The sequence below is a fragment of the Plutella xylostella genome, chromosome 13 (assembly GCF_932276165.1).
Source record: "Plutella xylostella chromosome 13, ilPluXylo3.1, whole genome shotgun sequence".
In the NCBI taxonomy this organism is placed as follows: domain Eukaryota; kingdom Metazoa; phylum Arthropoda; class Insecta; order Lepidoptera; family Plutellidae; genus Plutella; species Plutella xylostella.
Window position 1 is genome coordinate 10,958,345 of NC_063993.1, and position 14,216 is coordinate 10,972,560.

Genomic DNA, 14,216 nt, shown 5'->3' on the forward strand with positions numbered 1-14,216 from the left:
CAACCAGACAATTTATAAGGACTTAATCCCTGGTCTCATTTAACCCGCCAGTGCTCGCGTCAAATTTCGTGACACAAACAGTCGCATGTGGGTCTTTTAGACCCGAAAGTAAATTGATCTATTTTCTCGAAAAAAAAAGAAAATTTAGATATTATTGTACATCAAACGTAAGGTTAGTAATAAATCTATATTCAAATCAAAATTATTTATGAATTTATGGATAAAAACATATGTTTTGACAGTTTCAAAAGTACTATGCTTCATGTTCTTATTTATCTACATAGGAACATAAATTACAGCTTATTTTTATTAATTTTATATTTATCAATAAAAAAAACTTAGTTTTATCTAAACTAATAACCATTCTTCTCGGTAACAAAAAAATTATTAACTTTTTATATAAAAAAATAATCAACAATCAGCCTTCAAAGTTAACATAAATTTACATACAAAATTACTTCTTCCTTGTATTGATTAAGTATATAATTAGGTATTTTCTTCGGTATTTTCACATATTCTGATTTCAATTAATGCATAAAAATGCAGTGTGATCTCTACAAAGATCGTCTAAAAGGTTACGTGACATTTCCGAAAAGAAAAAATAATAAAATAAAAAAAATATCAAAAAAATTATACTGACACAAAGCGTCGCTCATGGGTCGAAAAGACCCATACTCACTTTGAATGTCCATCCTGTCCAAGTGCCGCGGGCAATCTGGTCGGGGTGGGCAGTGCGGCTAGCCTATATGGTAACTTAAAGGTACTAGGCACGCCAATTAGTAATATCAAATATTTTAAAAGTTATCGAGGTATAAATAGAGTGCTGGGTCTTTTCGACCCACGCGCGACTATCCGCGGGTTAAGTAGTATAAGAGTTTCTCTGTGGTTAATACCATCCTTCTACCCCTGTGGCGTGAAACGCAGTGGTGGAACTTTGGTTTCTCCACTCTTATATAATTTCTATATAATAAATATTAATAATTGTACAACATTCTGATATTTTTATTTTCCACCTATTGTAATTCCACCACCCACTACACAGTGGAAAATAGGCTTACATAAGGTTTATTGCTTCATTTGATAATTTATTATAAAAACGTATACAGTTCCCCATGAATGATGTGTTTGTTTTCGAAAGTCTGAGTGTGGGGAAAAGCAACTTATTTTTGTTTCTGGTCTCAATACCGTGAGTGGCTCCTACTTTACTAAATGAATTTAAGTTTTTACGAACATACATAATATTTTCATAGATATATTGGCATGGAACAGTTAGTATACCTATTTCCTTAAACGTATCTCTTAATGAAATTCTAGACCCTAATACATATATGGCTCGAATTGCTCGTTTTTGCAGAACAAAGATTTGATTAATGTCAGCCGCTCGTCCCCACAATAGAATTCCGTAAGACATAACACTATGAAAATAACTAAAATACACAAGCCTGGCTGTATCTACATCTGTTAACTGTCTAATGGTTCTAACCGCATAAGCTGCAGAACTCATAAGAATAGAAATAGAACACTCTGTATCTTAGCCGATTACCTCAAGTTCCAAGACACTACCCACAAGACAGCACTCTATTATAAAATCACAATTACAATAAACCAACTCCCTTATATTACTGGTAATAACGCTTCCTCGTTACTGCCAATGTGTACCTACCTTTATGACACTTCCTCACCACCACTATCACTGGATCCCCTGTCTCTTATAACTCCGTCTACTTCAGAGGTTAAGAAATACTGGCCACTTCTATCTGGCTCCTGTAACTTGGTCTTTTGGTCCGTTAAAGCCGCGTGTAATGAAGGGGTCATGTGTTACTGGTAATAGTCTATGGTCGTATCGTCGCTAAGGTGGCCGTAGAGCAATTAGACAAGGAGTTTTGGCAACAATTCTGCAAGGAGGCCGGAAATTATGTGCGTGATAAAATGAATTTAATTTCGCACGTTCGTCTGCTTAATGAGGTAGTGAACACCAATGTTACAGGCTTCAGGAATCTAAATTAAAACTTTGCTGAAGTACCTACCCAGATAATAGTTAGATCCTTTGATCTAAAATTTTATATGGCACTTGGTTATAAGCAAATTTTCCTTATGCAAGTACCCGTAAGATAACATCGGGTTTATCCCTGAAAACAATTTACACTGAAGAGATGAACGTCCAGCAGCCAAATTAGCTATCTTCCGCTTCCGGTTCTCAAAAACCAAAAAGCTTCCACCAAAGCGCCTAGCTCTTAAACTAGCATTGAAAAACAACAAACAAACTACCCAACTAAGGATTTAAGTAACAAAAAATCTCACTTTCACAGAACACGTCTAGCCTTCGTCGCGCCACCTAGCGCACATTCATACACTAAGTACTGGGGGGTCACTCTATATCACGGAAAAACGAAGCTTCGGCTATACTACGCGAGCCACGACTCTATCTCTTTGTAATAAACGTGCCGATTGCACGACAGCTCTGGTTCGTTGGATTTTCTTCAGTATAGAGTAACCCCTAGGCACGTTTTTGAGACATGATTATGAGCACTCCAGTCACGCGTGGCGGCTTTGTCTCCCGGCCTATTGTCTCTGGCTACACGCGTCTAACTACGTCTGCCTCCTGGACTATGACTTGTGTCTAGGAATGGCGATTGTACGTAGTGTCGTATACTGTGTTTTATTTTTGTGCAATCGCTTCAAAAAGATAATCGGGAATTCGTAATGGCGTTGCTGTAAAGTTTATTTATAATAAAGTAATTTCAGGAATAAGGAGTTATAAGTTAAATCATAAAGATTTCATAAAGAAGTCAAAGTCAAATGTTTTTATTAATCGTATGCCAACCTAAATTTTTTTTTTTCTAATGAACGTATTTTTTTTACAAACTACCTACTCTTGGAAAGAATTTACTGTAGACCACCCATTTGTACTGTTTTTTTTTTAGTTTTATTATTGTACTTATTTGTTTTTTGCAGAGAGACTTGTAATTAATTGATCAATTAATTTTGCGCAGGTCATTCCTGCCATGGTGACCGCTTAATGAACAGCGGATGGACATAGGCCTCGGCAGTCAATGGGTCAAACGCTCTAATCGGCCTTAGTTCTCTTTAATTGTGGCCAATTTATGATATCCTTTGATCTAATCTGGGGTCTAATTGTCTAATTTTCCAGCTATCGCTTTAAATCAGATCGTGGTAATGTTTCTGAAACAACTAGTTTCAAATTTAGATCGGTCAAAACTTTTTGTGTTTTGTTTTAACAATTAAATAATATTCTTTTTTAATTATCATAATTGTCTAATCTAATTTATTCACAATTTACTAGTGACCCTGAGAGCTTCACCACGTCTTAAAATATTTTACGGAAAAAAACATGGTACTGTATAACATTTAAATACTTATACCATGTAAACGCATGAATCTTTGTTAGCCCGTAATCTCCAGACACGTAAACCTATCAAGCTGATCCATGACGGTAGATAAAAGTGGATATACGGGAGATATTGAGCAGATAACCGCATCACAGATAACTCTAGATGAATAGATTGTTAACTATTTTCTACTCTGTGATCCATTGCTGTCTAAAGACGAGTTGTACAGACTGGTGCAAAGACACGTGACCCCTCACATAATATAAAAATGTTACCTTACCAGCACCGGGCGCAAGACGTGACAAAAGTTTTGCGTGGCGCTCACTCACATAGCGCGTCTTGTACCCCGTGCTAGGTCGTCTGTACAGAAATAATTATTCAATGGAAATACGCTATCGTCCGTTAGGCTACCGAATATTTTAGCCAAACATTCCGCAACACTCTAAAATAAAAAAATGCCAACAACTATTGTAAATTTTAAGTACCTACGATATAGGCATGTAGAGAAAACCACAAACTGTAAGTACCTATGTAAACCTAACCGTCAGCGACAATAACAATAATTTTGTCAGAATTGATTAACTCCACCGACTTAGGTACATAGGTTAATCAGAAACCCGTATCACAGAGTACATCATATGGGTAGGTAATTCGTATAAAACCCATTCAATAGAGACATCGGGCCTTATCTCCGGTAAGCAGATAAGCGGAGAGCCGTGCCGTCGAGATAACGGCGAAATGTCGGTGATTTGATTTCTGTATCTCATTTGTAATTGTGTATGGATTAGTCGTTAATAGATAGGCGGGTGTGTAGAGATTCAATAGGTTTGTTGGATGGTTTAGCGGTTAGAACTGGAGTTTGTAAGAATAGAATAGAATAGAATAGTTCATTTATTTGCTTGAATATAGGTAGGTACAAAGATGTTATTACAATTTTAATTCTGCTATATTCTACCCTTGAAGGGTGTACAAATATAATTTTACACTGCATGCACATTAATAATACATTTAAAAAAAAAATAGTGTCAGTAGATCAAACTTGATTCAAACAATATTAATAAAAAAATAAAAAATGTCATGCTTCAAAAAACTTAATAATAATGTCAATAGAAAACAATATAAAATTAAAAGTATCAAGCTAAATTAAATTATAAGTAAATAAATAGGCACATTCAATCATTAAAGTCATCAAAAAATTCATTTATATATGATAATATGATTTTGATAATAATAAATCTTTCAGTTTATGTTTAAATATTTTAATGTCAGCGGTTTCCTTTAGTATTTTTGGAAGATGGTTATATATTTTTGTTGCCATTCCGAATATACTTTTGTCAAGGAGTGCTGTTTTCCTAGGTATGGCACACATTTTATTTTGAAGTCGTTCACTTCTAAATGAGCTAAATAGGCTCATGTTACATTTTACAAAGGAGAGTCATGTTTAAAGAAAGTACCTAAATTAAAGTTTGATTTCTTTTTATCTTGATGCAATAGTTAAATGTTGGTTTAATACTGGGGCTGGTGTATGGATAGATGTGAATGATTAATTATCATGGAATAAAAACTATAAAAAAAACAAAAGAAAACTTTTTATGTGCAAATGCAGAGCAAGAAAGCTTTAGTTATTGCAATGTATCAGGAGCTGTCAATCGACCAGAAACTGGTCCCGGGGCGACTATTGTTAGCCATTACAGGGAATAGCTGCCACTACTACACTTGGAAATTGTATAGGAAAACAAAATACACTCACAAGCAATGAAAAAGTTCCTCTTATAAAATGCCATGCAGACACCAAAAGACCCCAAGTTTTTGCAAATATTTAATTTAAAATTTGGACAAAATATTAAAGTTTGTATTATTTTCAGATGGTAATATCGGATGCGCTGTTAAATTTATACTTAAATAATATTACAAAGTAAGTGTAAGCACATTACGCCTTATGGCGTAAAAGCGATCTCTTCCAGGCAACCTTTGGGTTTGTTCCGTACCTATCTGTAAAATATTCTTCCAAGTGCACATAAGTTGTTTATCTAAATAAGGCTGTGCACGCACGTGCGTACAAACCTGTGTTTTTGCAAACTGGTTCACGACACAAATAAATATAAACAGACGTTTGATAGCTGAACGATGTAAAGCCATTTTATCGGAGCTTTAGATATAAATTTTATTGGGTTTCATTTTTTTGTCTTAGCCTATCACGATGGACCAGTTTTGTTTTACAACTTTAGGAAATTCGTGAAAAACAAACCACTTCCCAAAACTTCCCATTCCTACATGAAATTCACGTGTCCTTGTTGGACAAAGTTTATATGCAGATTGCTTGGTGCAAAAAGTTTCTGTTGAGCCATTTTCTAGTCTGCACAATCGTTCTATTAACTTATTTACAAATAATTATTTTAGAGCTCTTTGCACCTATTGATAATTATTTATCTATTCTGAGAAGCAGCAAGCGCCATCTAGTTTTGAGTAGTTGAACTATACGAAAGCCCAACTTGGTAGAGCCCAAATAGTTTTCAGAGGCAATGGAATATAATCCATCATCATTTTTTTACGTTATTTTACAATTTAAAGTATAAATTGATTCATAACCTATTTTATAATTATGTTAAACTTAAAACTAAACTTAAATCTAAGTGGATAACGAACCCGTGTAGCGGCAGCTGATAAGAATAGTAATAATTATGTAGAAAAATACCTATATATTACCCATATTTATTTTATACTCAATGTAACAAAATAACTTAACCTTCAGAATCTATATATAAATAGCAATATTCATAAGTATAAAGGTAAGATAAAAGATTTTCTTGTTAAAAATAAGACATCTAGGAACTGTAATATATAAGTTAATTGTTAGATACTTAAGTAGGTAATGTAACTCTGTTTCGTTTAAATCAGTAACTTTCTGCCAGTAACACTCGCTGCTACAGATAAACCTAGTGGTTTCCGATAGTGGCTAGATAGAATTAAGTAAAAACATGTAATTGGGATAAATAAATGATTAAAAAAAAATACTACAAAAATATCAAAACATACAAAAACCGCGTGGTATACTACCTACTCCCTCACAGACCCGTTTATGGGTTTATGTGTGGGTGAGTCAGTGAGTGTGTTTGTGCTCGTATATCAGCGAAACGCAATTTGTTTTCGGTTTGAGCCGCTGATAAGAACCCTTAACCTGCTGCCTCGAGCAAATCCCATGGATATTTGTTATTTTACAGGAAAAGCGGGGTCACTCTCATTTTGACGAACGAACGAACGAGAATTGTCACGCAATCAGCACGCTTAATACGCCGAGATAGAGCCGTGGTTTGTGCAGTTCTCCGAAGCTTCGGAAAAACAAAACTGCAGTGCTTACCACCACTCTATCTGGTTGTATTAAGTGTGCCCATTACTTGACGATTCTCGTTCGTTTGTTCGGCGATTTAGAGATAGAAATAATGATATTTAGGGCTGCATCTGATTACGGTTACAATCAGTCCTTCTTCATACAGGGGAGATTTTTTTCAGTGAACCACCCGAAACGATGCACGGTTAAGCACTTTCGCACTTGTAACGTCGTATTTAAACCGTAAATCGAACCGTTTTAATGATTATTTAAATGATAAATCCCTTTCTCTTTCTATAGTGGATATTTATTTAGTTATAAAATATACCTAATTAAACAATAATTATCACCACAAATCTAAACCAACTAGTTAATAAACGCAAGTTCATATCGCGACTTCATTTGTCACCGGGTGCCAGCGGGCGGGGAGTTAATAAGTGCAACGTGGCACGGTTCCAGGTTCGAGTCTAGGCCGTGTGTGCGGCGGACCGGTTCGTCGGCTTGTTTTGATTGAGGTTTCGTTAGAATTAGGAACCTAAGTATAATATAAGACTAGATATATTGAATAGTTTTATTTTCCTTTAAAACTGATTCAACGGCAATATATGGCATAAAATTCTGATAGTGATAAACTAATTAACCTGCAGCCTTACTCCCAGCGATGAGTGGCTGAATCGATTTCAACAAAATCGCTAATATCGTACTCCCACCGCACATTTTTGCGGCTCATTGTGTTATGACGTCACGCAAACCGTTCAGTGAAAATTATAGCGTTACTAAGCTAGAAATTCGCACCACGAGCTCATCATGAGCTCATCACACAGAGTAGATTATATGTCAAAGTTGCGACTCAACGCCTCTTTGAAAAAAGTTCCTATTCTTGCAACGCAAAGCCATTACAATGGCAAATTTTTCCTATTTTTGTAAGAAAAAGAGCCTGTAATTACACCTACAAAGTGATGTGAAAGTAGTTACTGAGGATACGTGAGGATTGCAAACCAGTCTCCCTGGATATTTTAAAGCATATTTAAAGGAGTTGACGGACAATTTGATTGAAGACTTTAGCTTCATGAAACTAGCTGATTTGAGCGTAACAAATAAGGTGAGTATCCACGAACATAATAGAGGTACATGTAAAAGTTTCTTCAACTAAAGGCGATGATCCATTCGCGAGCAAAACCTCCAATAACCTCTAAGTCCGCGGTCTAAGAACCTCCAACGATGTTACAAAAAGCACGCCACGACTTTGCCAATGATGAAAGTAGACTGTTTGGTTCGCTAATGGATCACCAACGAGATTCGACAAGCCAACAATCTATACCGTCGCCTCGCCAATGGATGACCGCCTTAACTCTCATGTTCTTAAGGCATGAAGAAGAAGCCTTAAAGAAAATATCCTTCAAAACAAAGACAAACCTTCTTTTACCATTGTTGTAGTCCTATGGCACCCCAGAGGTGTCATAAAATCTGCCACCTATCTTTGTTTAAACCACCTATGTTTGGTCTCGCTCCAGCTAAGTCCAGTGGCTAACAATATATACCTACTAATAATAATAAGATAAACCTTCCTATACTATCATAATGTCTGTAACCTAAACCCCATGATACCTACTAACCAGAATTTTTGGTATTTGTAGGTTTTTACTGCGTTGCAACTGGCTCCAGACTGGAATTTATAACCAAGACTAAATATTCAAGTGCCTATGTGAAGTACTTAACAACAAGTTGTATTAAGATCTTATGAAGTTAATACCTACATAAGAAACTAAATTGGCATATCATTCTGCTACTGAGTAAGTCACTTAAGCTGATTTCAATTTATTTGTAGCAAAAAATATATGAAATACTACCCTAGCACAAACACTTTAATTTTATGATGCACTGACAGTATGAAAAATAATTTACTTGGCTTGCTTATCTAGATTCTATATCTATAAAATATTATTTGATTCATCTGTTTTCTAAGTACCTTAGGATTAAACTGTAGTGCTGCGGTGGGTATCTTTTGTAGTTAAAAAAATATACCTATGCTGGCTCAATCTCCACCTACTACAGAAACAAGACTATCTATTCTTGGACCAACAGAACGCCTATCTCAGCTATTGGAACACCCAGGCTTGCTGCTCCATTTTACTCGAGAGCTAGGCTGGCTGAGCTAAAATTAAGGAGATATGTACAAAGGTTCCACTCAAGAGAGCCACGTACAGGAGCTTCGCCACCTCTCAGAATAGAATAGAATAGAAAATCTACTAAATAAAGTTGTATCAATACCTTGATAGTACAGTCAGCAATAGATATTTATGCCACCACAGCAACAAAAATTTAATCCTCATGGGTGGAATAATAATATTTTATCAATACTTACTAACTTAAGTATTACTTACCTTAATATTAGTTATCCTTATTTTTCATGTTACATAAATATTACCTATCAATTGTCATAATATCTAAGGGCTTGCGTTGGGGTGGCATACATATCTCTTTGGCTGACTGTACAATATATTATTATTATATCCTAACCTATAGAATTACTATTAATCTATATTTCTATCTTATTTCAGATAATCAGAGAGCAGTTTTTTAGCTAATAGAAGAGAAGCTTATGCTTGATATTTCAGAACACTGATAATAATTGTGATGTGATTTAATATATGATAGGTACTTAATAAACACAAAATACAGCAAAAACCATGTTTCATTTCATTATTTACCTGTTGATGTTGCACTTGACTAAGAGGTCATTCATGATACTATTGCTTTATAAAGGCTTGATAGGAAGTATTCCTTCTTAAGAGTCCGGCAATGATAACATTGCAACATGGAAGAAATTGTATAAGTAACATTGTAAGTTGTACTTTTCCTCCTCATTCGTTAGCAGACTTGAGGCCCTGTATACTAACTTTTACCTGTTGCAATGTAATACCCTTGTAATCACCTACTGAGTAGAGTGGCAAGACAGTACTCTTGGCTGATTTTAAACCATTCCGTGGATCACAATAACAGAGTGCTCAGCGGAGGACACTGTCTCGGGCCGCTCTACTTGGTGGTGCAATCAGGGTGTTAGCATTATCTGCTTTATGAAGATTAGGTAGATACATTTTTTATGTTTAAAGCAGGGTTTACTTACATGATAACATTGTGTTTTTAACATAAGCAGACACTTGGTCCATGCATAATGTTACAACTCTTATTACTAGTTATTACTGCTTTTTCTTAGAACTGCTTTAAACATAAAGAATAAAAAATAAAACAGCCGCATTCAACTTTTAATATGATTAATACATTACGAGTAATCGTTTATAGAGTTTACAATGCATGAGTCTAATAAGTACACACCTAAACTATGATCACTTACGACTTACGAACTTTTGGATTTCGATATGATTATGGAATTGTATTAAGTATGTGGTTGAAAGCACGATCTTAGAGTATGGGTTTGCACTTATTATTCAGAAATATTATCACGGTACAAGATATTTTCAGTATTTCACTGTAATTGTAGGTTATGTTGAGTATTTTTTCAATAAATTTCCGCCTTGAGTTAAAACTTTCACAAGATATTTCCTTGGCTATACGGTGACACGCAACGTCTTCTTCTTCTTTCTGTAAACAATGATTGATAGTTTAATATCTATAACTTTGTAACAAATTATCGTAATATTTTATCGGTCTATTTTATAAATCGAGTCGATCTGAGTCTGCAACTTAACCACTCCATCAGAATACTATACTTACGTCATATTATTATGTATTTAGTGCACAAATATCTATTTAAATAAGGAAATTCCATTTGTAATTTTGTTTTATCATTGTTATTGTATGTTGTATGAATGAAGTGGAGGGAGTGCAGTGTTGCCGCAACGGAGTTCTCAAAACGCACATATCCAGCGCTGAAAACGTACATTTAGGGTTAAAACCGTACATGAGCTGTTTTTTTACTAAAATCACTCAATTTAGCTTTTCCAGCTCTTTCGCACCTGCTCGTCAGCAGAAGTACTATATTTTAATAGATTTTAGTCGTGAGAAACGTACCTATATTTATTATAACATTTTAAAAAGTGTTACAATGTCCTAAAACCTTCAGAGTAGGTACCCCGCAGTTTTATGTATGATATACTTATACTCATTGTAATCATGTAATAATCATATTGGTTGAGAAAATAATCATACAAGAAAATCAAAATCGTAACTAATTGTGGTTAATAATTTTTTTGCTGCGATTCCAAAAAAAATACGTAAAATAGTCCATAAACAAAGATTTTACACATGATAATCATGATATTGGAAGTTAAGTTTAAATGGTACATTACATGGACCAATTATATACACATTACACATGGGAGGCTAAAATAGTACGTCAAATGTGTAAAATGTACGCTAATGGCAACACTGAGGGAGTGTTTTCACAGGTTCACAGAGTATTTTGATTTTTAGTTTGAATGCGTTCAAAAGCCCCTAATTTCATATTTTAACGTTTACAAAGTTAAGTTTTTGTGAATAATAAGTAAAAATTGGCATGAGTGATGACTTTAACCTAGTGTTTAATAAGTATTTTAATTAATATTTTACTAACATTGAAAAAATAAAAACATAATATGGACTGATGATTACCGGATTTCTTATTTCAAGCTTCGCTAGTACTTCGAACGCACACCAATTTTTTCCTTGTCAGAGCGAGAAAAAACACAAGATCTTATACAATTTTATAGAGCGACATCTCTTTCTTTCACCTCTATTGAAATACGGAACGCAACATCGGCCTGATATCGGCTTACTTCGGCTACTGTTTCAAAAATAATCACTAGTCGTTTCTTGATATATTTTCTACGTTGTCCCTGGTCCGCGGCTCAGTCAAAACCGAGGTGGTGGTACCAACTGAATCGGCCTAAATTTTTCAACTGAGTTTTAATTGGCTTTTTTGGATAGCGACTATTAATCGCTGGGAGTAAGGCTGCTGTTCTGTAATAATAATATACTTTAGTTAAATAATCCTATTATTAAAAAGAAAGATAAGAAGAGGCTCGTACACATATCCACATTGAATACCTACCTATTATGCACCTATCTTCTTTACAAATTCAACTGTTATAAAACAATTATTCTGAAAATAGATACCTGTTATTTATAAACACTCCACCCGTATACACCGAGTCTAGACCTTAAAAACCAACCTAACTATAACGAAGACGTCACTTTAACTGTGCCATTCGCCTGACCCGGGATTAGAACCTGGCTCAAGGCGGTCGCAATTTGCCCGACCACTGAGCCTATGGCGCTTGTTTATAGCCCATTAGTAGAGCGGGCTTAAGCTCTGATCATAGTTGCTACCTCCGTGGAGTTACACCTTATTTGCGGAAAGCAACGGATAATAGGAGGCTTTTGCTAGGTTTTATACATATACCTAGGTTCTTTGCCTATGTCCAGATTCCAGAAGTTGACTTATTAACGGACTTCAAAAAAAGAAAGAGGTTCTTAATTCTTCGGGATCTTTTTTGGATGATGGCGATTAAAAATAAAAACTTTACAGCATTTTTTTATTAAACTGAAAAAAATAACATGTACCTCATAACAATGTATTTCCTGATAAGTATAAGTAATGTTTGAAGTATTATTTCATCAAGGTATCAGAATCTACGATTTATCATATCTAGGTATCTAGTTTTATTCAACTATGAGTATGTGCCTCAATATAATTGCTTAGATGAAAGGCTGCTAAATCAAGCAATATGTTAAATTACCTACTTACTAAATTATATTTATCCAGAAAAAAACAGTATTATTTAGAGATAAACCTAGGCTAAGTCGGAAGCTCCAAATAGGCGGTTCAACCGAAAATCTTAGTACCAAGAAATTACTTCCAAACTCCATCCTAACGACACTCATTAAAACAAAGCCACCCACAATATTTTATTACCCAGCAAACTTTATTAAACAGCCATAAAGCTCAGTCGAATGACCACGCAAACTTGAATCCTCATCAAATAACACAAGTTAACACTCGCAAAGATTATCCCATGATAATGAGAGCCAAAGTCCACTACATTTTCATTACTTAAACGACTAGTTTTCCCGGTCTAATGGGCCATAAACTGTGGGTGGTAGGCAGGGCAACTTCTGGCTATAATCTTGGTGCTAAGCCTAGGAGGAAGGCGCGTGCAATCTTGGTGCGATTCGAAAAAATATATGAGAGTAAACTTTCCGAATTATTGTGAGCCTTTTAACCTTTTTTATGCACACAGGATTATTAAGGTTTGCGAAATCAAACTTAGCTTTTTGAGATGGATAAAGAGAATTTCATACGAACTTTATCCGATTTCAATTATTGTAACTACTTATTTTTTACAAGAATCTAGTCAAGTTCATAGCAGCATATGGGCTGTCCGATACCTATTTTACAGGCTCTGCTTACCTTGGGGTCGGATGCCCGTGTTAAGATGTCCCCACATATTTATTTAATTATCAATACATCTCTACTCTACAACATCTTAGGTATGAATTAAACTCCGTTTTCCGTCGATGTTGTTCACCACTATTTATACGGACATGCATTTAGCGTCTAACCGAACGTGGCATGAACTAAATTAACCCGTGCTGGTTTTAACCGGATTCTACTGGATTACCGTAGATAAGATTTTAGTAAAGGCGGTGGGATTAGCTACATTTCCTTATTTCCGAGGTATTCTAAAATACGAGAGCATTTCTTTAAACGAGTTGACTCTAATCAAAGTTTTTCATTTATTTTGCATGCGGAAAAGGTTAGTATTCTTTTATCAATAACAATGAGCAACCTTTTATATGTATTTTTTTTCCATTTAAATACGTACATAAAAATCTTTTATAATTACATCGTAATTGATATTTTTGCAGACCTTACGATTGTTACAGTCTTCGTTCAGAAACTTTCCGATTCCTCCCCCATATTTCTGTAAAGTCACGAATAATCAAAAATAATGCACAGACAAAAGTTCACGTAACTTTGAAACAGATGGCGCCATCTATTGAGAGTTTTATCAAATAAATTATTGGAGATAATAATACATTGAGAAGCGGAAGGAGTCATCATGGCTATCTTTGTCAAGTATCTGCCTACCTATGTGATGTGAAACATACCTAGCTTCCTATCGGGAGTAGACAGACCATAATTATACTTATAAGTACATAATAAGTATCACTTATACATACAAGATATAAATTATCTCCTCTAAAGACGAATCACTCCTGGGCCCCAAGTCTACTAAATGCATTAGAGTATTTAGAGTATAATTGTATGTCGATTGTATGTCGACAGCGCAAAATTACACATTTGGCAGTCTTGTATTTTTTAAGACCATAGTGTCAGCTCGATGGAAGTTGGATGGAAGCCACCATGAAGCCACTCATATTACATTGAACAAAACGCTAGTCCACTGACAAGTGCCACACCGATATCGTCTCTCGGGTGACAATTTGCGTAGTCCACTATTTATTGACGTTTCCGTCAGTTGCTTCATTACGGTTTATCTGTCAAAAATTACCATTCTGAGGCCATTGAGCAGATA

General features: G+C 35.0%; 2 long non-coding RNA genes across 2 annotated transcripts; one reads left to right on the top strand and one right to left on the bottom strand.

Moving 5' to 3' along the window:
• Positions 1-7,317: 7,317 nt before the first annotated feature.
• On the top strand, positions 7,318-9,537 carry LOC125489402. The gene is made up of 3 exons (XR_007266958.1): positions 7,318-7,780; positions 8,316-8,471; positions 9,240-9,537. It is a non-coding gene; the product is annotated as an uncharacterized LOC125489402 (long non-coding RNA).
• Positions 9,538-9,936: 399 nt separating this feature from the next.
• LOC125489400 lies at positions 9,937-11,183 on the bottom strand. The gene is made up of 2 exons (XR_007266956.1): positions 10,414-11,183; positions 9,937-10,281 (listed from the first exon to the last, which is right to left on the bottom strand). It is a non-coding gene; the product is annotated as an uncharacterized LOC125489400 (long non-coding RNA).
• Positions 11,184-14,216: the final 3,033 nt, after the last annotated feature.